This window comes from Triticum aestivum, chromosome 2D (assembly GCF_018294505.1).
Source record: "Triticum aestivum cultivar Chinese Spring chromosome 2D, IWGSC CS RefSeq v2.1, whole genome shotgun sequence".
NCBI classification, from domain to species: Eukaryota; Viridiplantae; Streptophyta; class Magnoliopsida; order Poales; family Poaceae; genus Triticum; species Triticum aestivum.
Genome location: NC_057799.1, coordinates 10,685,583 through 10,694,253, shown reverse-complemented (window position 1 = coordinate 10,694,253; position 8,671 = coordinate 10,685,583).

Here is an 8,671-nt window from a genome sequence, read left to right as displayed (position 1 = left end):
TAAGACGCCTCGCCTGTGCAGTTTTGAATGTAGATGCGGGAGTTGTTGTCTCTCTTATGTTATCTAATTAAACTCCACTCCCCGGGCGCTCCGGCGGCGGAAGGGTGGGGGAGCGGGAAACCCGGATTTGGCTGTCCGGTGTGGAAATAGGATGTGGGCTTGCGTCTAAGGCGGTTCCATGGAAGGGAACAATCTCGACGCAAATGAAAATAATGTTCTCCCAATCCTTGCTCCACCTCAACGACGGCTCACCGGGCTTCAGTGCTAAAGGACAAGTGGATGTTGGGCCTGGTCTTGCTGTGGAGGCGGCGGCGGCGGCAGTACTGTTGTCATTTTGTCCTCGGGCTCCGTCCGTGTCGTGGCAGCGGCTTATGCAGCATCACTTGGAAGCTTCGAGAGTTTGTGCAGGCCTTGGGAGGCTGGCTTGTTTGCTTTCTTAGGTAGCAGCCACAGTGTGCCATGTTCTAGTGCTTCTGTGTCGGCTTGGTCAGCTTCGAGGCTCTCAACTCTTGGACTTCGAATATGGCGACTACGACTTTTCACCCTGAAGTGCCAGTCTGAGCATATCCTACCAATGCCTTACAAGGTAACGACGTAAAAACATCATCATTGCTAGGTATAACCATAACCAAATTGGTTTTAACCTAGGCTTTCACCCCGGAGCTCGAGTCGGGTGCTCGAGTAACACCACCATCGACATCACTCACGTGTTGTCACCACCACTATTTCGCGACCCCAGCTGAATGTGTGACCACTGCCGCTGCACAACCATCCCTATGCGTCAAGCCGTCGTCCATAGTTTGCATCTCAGTGCAGAAGTCAACCACCAGATCTAAAGGGAGAGACCCTCACGAAGATCTTTCGATGGCCGTACCAATTCGTTGGTCAATGCCTCGGGAACACCGACGACATCAACACGACACCATGCCTTGCTGGATTGATCGATCCCCAAGTCCCCAGAGAAATTCCCCTGGCGCAGCCACCAGCGATCATTGCTCGACAATGTTTTCTGGTGCCTGAAGCGGGAGGATGGGGAGGCGGTGATGCTGCCTTGTGTGCCTGCCCCAGCCACCTCACGGAGACAACGCGGAGGTATGATCTGGTTTTCTGGGACAGTGAAAACCAGGGGCCGCCGTCCGAGACCAGCACGCTATCGGAGTCCACACGCTGCCGCCCAGTAGACCCGTGATGGGCCTCCCTGACAGTGACCTCCACTCATGCATGAGGCCCAGCCGCGCCTCCGCGAGCGTCCGCCTTTGCATCCACCGGCGTGAATTAGCAGCACTCTCGTGTTCCACACGCGCCCCAAGCGGCGCAGCCTCAGGTAGGCATGCCTGGCCATCATAGGAGCAATCACACGAAAATGGGAAGGAGGAGACGATGCTGCTCCCTGATGGCCGAGATCTGCATGCCTACCCTCCCAGCACGATGCTCCGCCGCCGCCTCCCTGGAGTCTGCACAGGCTTCGCCGATGGGCTCCTCAGGCAGCGGTGAGATGAGAGTGAGAGGTGCTCGGCCTAGGAGCGCCGCTGGTGGGCTACCCACGAGCGGCCAGGTAGGGGCGACTCGGGGGCTGGGCGATCCTTTTTTTAGGCTGTTCTGTTTTCATTTCTCAGGAGCGATCTCTCGATATACTGCGATTATCCCTTTAAGTTTTCTACGAATGGGTAATTCATTTCAAGATGCGTAAATCTGATATTTATTTTGTATTTCATTATAGATATGCCTGAATATGGAAAGATTATCATATCTCCATAATATACTCATGAAATAGATAATTTTCATATGTGGTAAGAAGGAACGATGACCACTGGTTCTACGTCTGCTGCCACAAGCACTAATTCGCATGATTGAACATCTATATAAGGAAGATATGAGGCACTAGAAATGGCTTGCCATTTCCCGTCACCGAGCTTTGTGAAGTCTACCATTTCATAGTAGGCACTTTATCAAAGGTCCTCATAGTTATCGGCATCATCATCGCCACCTCCATTTAGGTAAAACCCTAGTACTCCATCAATAGGATTAGACTAGTATAAAAAGGGCATTATGGGAGATATAAAGAGATGATTCCCATAGCTAAAACCACTTGCCGTGTAAAATAACCACTTCTCCAAATTATGATGTTAATCGAAGCATAGCACTTGCATATCATTGTTTCATGCAATGTTGGAATGTTCAAAATGGTTTCCAACTCAAACAAAAGCGAAGCTATGATTTCTTGAAAGCAATGTTGGAATACCTTGGACTGGAGCCACAGCGAATTTAGGAAAAAATAGAGATAATATTCTATTTGGGCCGGTCAACACCGTCCTGATAACCCAAATCCCTTCCGACAAAGCCTTTAGGCCTATAGCCTATTAAATCGCTCAAGCTCTGTCAAAGGGAAGGCAACCACAGCCCTACCAAACGTAAGCCCCTCGGTCTTACCCACTACTAGTAAACTCCTTATAGGTAGGGTCGCATTAGTGGTGGGCAGGCTGGGTGCAAAAAGATTCCCGCCACAGTTATCTTTTCTAGAGACCAGTGGGGAGTACAAAAGGATGCTCACCACTGGAATTAAGTTATATGTGGAGAGCGAAAATTACTGCCTGCCACTGGTTTTCTAGACATAGGTTAGCCATGCGCCAACAATACCAGTCGCGAATACCATACACTTGCCCGCCACTAGTAGTTAGATCAGCAGCGGTGGGAGGTATACCAGTGGCAAGCACCATCCTTTGCCGGCCACTACTCAAACATGTAGGTATTTTGTTTAATTTCATGTTTTTAGATTTTATTATGTTATTGTTTTGTGACATTGGTATTGTATGGAAAATGATTTGAACATTGTAGGTTCCATTATTTGCTATATGTTTTTGACACTTTATTGATAAATTTGTATTCAACTAGATATAATTAAAATTTAATTGCAATTATACATTTAAAACTAATTTTGAAAGGTTGGAATAAAATCATAATTAAGGTATTTATGTGTGATGAAATTATTGTTGCTACTTTCAAGTATAATTATATGTCAAAATTGAAACTCACAACTTAGTTGTAATTATTAAAAAAATAAAATTCAAAAATAATGTTGTCTGAAACCTATGAAACTTTTCCTGATGTCATGACAGGTGTAGTGTGTGGTTAGTTTTTTTAGAACATCAGAAAATGCTATGATGTAGATATTTTTTAAGCAGCTCGAGTACAAGTTCGAGCTTTGATCATTTTAGGCTGGTTTGAGCTAACTCAAACTGAGTTTTAAAGTGAGCCAAATTCGCGTTTTGTTTTAATTACAGTTTTATATGACTCCGATATCTTCCTAAAATGCAGATTATATATTTACAAATCATATGCACGTCTGTATATCAAAATGTACCTCCAAAATATACGATCGAAATTAGCTGTTAAAGTTTACCTCGGGATACCGTCTTAATATCAAGAATGGCAACTTCTCTTATGGGACTGAAAGGAGTAGTGTGAAAATTAAGTGTGTCAAAATCTCACAACTATCTATTTTCCATGGCTGCGCGATTGAATCAGGAACTACTAATACAACGTCTATTAGATTGGCCAGCAAAATATCAACACTTCTTAATGTATCAAATACACATTTGTACATGTCTCTAGGGCAACTCGACTGGGACTCGTGACCAACCTTGGCTCATCTTCTAGCTGTGAACCCGTGAGTGTCTATCAGTCATGGTCATTGGCCAGTCTTAAATAGCTTGGCTACATATGACCGTGTACTGCAGAAAGATTCTCTGTGAAGAAGAATCAAAGCAACCACGCTCGCTCGATCACGCCTTAAGTTGTGGTTGTCAGGAGGTCGTACCAGAATGTCATATTTTCAGATGGAGATGGGGAGAGAGAGAGAGAGAGAGAGAGAGAGAGAGAGAGAAGATTCAAAGAAACCATAGCCGCGTGATCGAGAGTTGATTTGTGGTCGTTGAGAGCACGTACAAGGTTGTCACATCTGTTGTACGATATGGAAACTTGGAAAGTGAGAGAGGGAGACATGTACGATGCCTTGAAAAGGAGCAAGAGAGAGACATAGTCCCAGCAAACCTCTCAGCGACGATGGTACACCGAAACGTTCGGTGCATAGTTCATTTTATTATTATTAAGACTCGCTAAATTAGCCGACAAATTTCATTTTTAGGCTTAGAGCCGAACTGTATGTTCCTTCCAACTTTTACGTCCCTATAAAGGCTTTAGCGTGGAATTAATGTTTGGTCATTCTAGCCAATAACCAACTAGACCAACAACCTTTTTTCTATGTTTGTAACCGACAGATTATTTGTATGTACGCAAAACAACCAACAATCACTGGGCCAATATAAAGAAAAAAAATCATTCTAGCAAATCTTGAATAAGCCAATCATGGTTGGGTTAATCTTGCTAATCATTCTAGCCAATCATTGTAGAACAGCAAATCATGCTCTTGGATAAGCTAATCAGTCTAGCAAAATCTTGTTAACAACAAGCAAAGAAACTGCTAACTGTTGACCCCTGTGTCAAGTGTCATAATTCAAGTGTAATGAACAGAGGCAGATCTTGACAGAGCTTGACAATGGAGTACACTTGACTTGGTTACTCTCATTTAAAGCACTAGGAGTAGGATGCATATGCATATGCCAACATCAGGAGTACTCCTGTACAACATCGGGAGTAGGATGCATATGCATATGCCAACAACTAAAAGAAGATGCACTGCTATACAAGTTCATTTATACTGCAAATACACAAAATTAGGAGTACTATACCCTGGAGTAATTAGTGCAATTTCACTGTTTAATCAAACAGTACACGATCAAGGAGTATTTCAGCAAGTTTAATTTCAGTTACAAACAGTACATGATCAATTGGAAACATGATCAAGGAGTATGTGTATGGAGTACCTCCTGCTGCAGCTTATTCTTGGAGATCTGCTTCATCTTCTTGGATCATATTCACATCAGCATCTTCTTCTGCAGGTGGTGAGCAGTTCAGATCTGGAAGCACCATACTGTGATGTTGCTGCTGTGATGTTCAGGTACTGTTGCTACTGCTGTTGTGCTGGTGCTCTACTTTTCCTCTTGCTACTGCTGCTATGATGAGAAATTCTTATCGGTGCTCTTGCTATGATGAGAAATTCTCCTGTTTGTGCTACTCCTGCATGATGAGTACTCCACTATTGTGCTGGTGCTCCACTTTTCCTCTTGTTGGTGCTCTTGCTATGATCAAGGAGTACTTTATGACCTGCACCTGCTGTTGTACTGAGAAATTGTACTCCTGTGCTGATTTGCACCTGCTGTTGTACTGAGAAATTGTACTCCTGTGTTGATTTACACCTGCTATTGTACACTGCTGATCTGCTCTTCCTACTGTTGTGCACCTGTGGTCTCCTGAACTGCTGTTGTGCTATGATGAGAATTTATTCTTGCTGTTGTTGTACTCCTTGATCCAGCTGCTATGATGAATTCTTGTTGTTGATCATGTTGCTGAATTCTTGCAAGGAGCACCAGGGCGAGCAGCAAGGTGGACGCAGCGGGGAGCACCTGCGAGCAGCAAGGTGGGCGCAGCGGGGATCACCTAGGCGAGTAGCAAGGGAGGGCTCCCTGGGTGCAGTGGCAAGGGAGGGCGCCCTGGCGCGGCAAGGGAGGGCCTGGGCGCGGCTGGGAGGGCCTAGGCACGGAGAGGATGGCCTGCGCGCGGCCTGGGGACCGAAGCTGGGCGGCGAGGACGAGCGCCTGGATGCGGGGCTGATGCGGGGACGTGAGGAAGAAGACGACTGGTTTGAAATTCAAATCAAGGGCATAATTGTCTATTTGCACTTTTGTCGGCTGTGTCTGAAAATCCCTCAACGTCTTATAATTCTTTCCAGAGGGAGTACTTTGTATTTGTTTAATGAATGGTATTTTACAGGACAGTTTATTATCAGGCTAGTGGTTATTGTTGATAATGCTACAACTAAGTTCTTGTTGTTTGGTTTGTACTCTCAGCTTTTTCGTTTATTGCTGCAGGTTCTTCATTTCAATAATTTCACTTCATTTCATCAGTGCAACAACAAAGACAGAAAGAAAAAATTATTGCTGAATTACACGGGCAAAGTTGCTATAGTAATTACACTTTTTGGCATAAACTGCAAATTAGTCTAAAGAACAAAATCGTCATTATCCACAGGTGTTTATGGAATAGACTATCTACCTATGGCATAGATCATATCATACATCATACAAGTTGCATTCATGTAGTGAATTCTATATCTAGTATTACAAAAGAAAAAAGATCAGTTTTAAGTAGACTATATAATAGGTGGAGATAGAGTTTCCAAGTTTATATTGTACCAATCTGCTCTTTTTTATTTTAGGTAGCATGATATTCATTGCTTTACTAACTTGGAAATTAAAAAACTGATTGTTCCTAAAGTATTTCCAGACTTTTCTTAATTTTCTTAGATTAATTGTGCATTTTGTTAAAATTTTATTTTTCTTTCAATCATGAATTTCACATTATAAAAATGTGATAAGTTTTAAGTTTTTGCTGGAAATTATAATCTAATTGTTTCCTTTATTATTTTCTAAACACTTATGGCCTTTCGGTTCATGTCTGTCTCTTTCTGTATAATCTTTTGTCCGGCAGACAGTCAGACCTGCAAATCCATTGGTATGCAATTTTTATCACTTGTTGACTTATTTTATGTGTTTTCAAGAATTTGGTTATTTATATATTTCATTATGCCCGATGATCTGCCATGTGCTCTGCTGATGATCTAGTCGATGGTGACTTATGAATTCCTAATCCAATTGTGCGGCCATGTTAACACCAAATACAAATAGTACATGTCTCCGAGGAAAGGGCAGGTCTGAGACTGGGACTCGCAGCTACCTTATTTAAGAAATAACTCCTACTGGGTTTTGAGCTAGCCAAGCTGGAGTTTTATTTGTTTTCCAACTTCTCCTTATTACTTTCATCAACTTTAAAAATATGCAGATACGATGTTTATAAATCATATGCATATATATATCTCTAAAGGTACTTCTGAAATATGTAATTTTGTTGATTTGAGAAATATGCTATTATAGGAGTTTGCTGGCTGATATAGTTGATGGTGGATTTTTTTAATTCCTGTTTATAGCCTGCAGACGTGGAGAATGGATAGTCATGCACTTTTGCTAGATTTAATTTCCACAATACTCTTTCGGGTTCCGATAAGAAAAGTCATCGTGTTCGATACTAACACGGTCTCCTATGTTAAATTACATACCATCATGCTATCCCGGAGTAGTTTTGCATTAAGGGCGGCTTTATTGACTCATAATATGACATCTAGGAGATACGTACAATGAGTATACACCAGGTCTCTGCATGGTTAACATGTACATCACGGCGATCGACGTCTTCTTCACTAGTTCTTTGCTAAGAGAACCAATCCAAAGAAAACACAAGAAAAATTGCACACATCAATGGAAACACCAATTCCTTCACTGCTCCTACTAGTCTGATCAATGTTTTGACGGAACATCAAATAAATTTGGACCCTTTATTTCTGTGATTTAATGGCTCAGATGCCACAATGCTACGGTAGAATTTCGGTAGTATATTAAGGCATAAATGGTATTTTTGGATAGTTCGGTCTTATTAATCGCACATCCAGATCTCGTCGTGCTTTATGCCCCAATACATTCTTCATTCTTCATATCATTCTCACAAGCTATGATCCACTGGACGCCACCCACCATGGCAGCCCGTACACGCTTTCGCCGGTGACCCGTGCATGTTCTTAGGCCGCTAGGAGGTGCTTGTTGGCCTTGGTCTCGAATGCATAATGCTGCCGGGAAGAGCTCTTCCTAGCAAAGACTGATGACCCACAAGTATAGATGATCAATCGTAATCCTTTCGATATGTAAGAGTGTCGAACCCAACGAGGAGCAGAAGAAAATGACAAACGGTTTTTAGCAAGGTATTCTCTACATGTGGTGTAAGTACTGATAATAAATAGTTTTGTAGCAAGGTAATGCGTAACAAGTAACAATAGTAACAGGAGTGCAGCAAGGTGGCCCAATATCATTTATAGCCAAAGACAAGCCGGAAGTACTGCTTATAATGAGCAAAGCATTGCGAACCAACCTGTGGTTGGATGGTTAGGTGGGCAGTGGTAACCCATCCCACCAGGGTTTAAGTCCTTCTGCTCGCATTTATCCTGGATTTATTTCTGGATTTTCGGTGACGCGTGTTCGGTGGAAGGAGACGTTCCCGACGACTACGAGGCACCTATGATGACTTCGTAAAATCTCAAGATGATATGCCGGCTCAGTATCTTAGAGGTACTCATAGGGGTAGCGTGTGCATGTGTGCGTTCATAGGGGTGAGTGTATGCGCGTGTATATGAGCGCTTGCATCTGTACTGTGTTCAAAATAATAATGAGCAAAGCATTCTCGAGGACACATGGAATTCTCGTATATGATTACTTTATTCACATTCACTAATTTGATAATTTAATATGTGGATGAACCGATGCTAGGGTGTTGTTCTTACTTGAACAGGCAACCTCTTATGATTACCCTCCCCCCCCCCCTCGCAAGCATCTGCAACTACGAAAGAAAAATTAAGATAAATTTAACCATATCATGGAACATATGTATCGAAATTAGCCCCTACAAAATAACTCATAAACTAGGGTTTAAACATATGTCACTCTCGTAA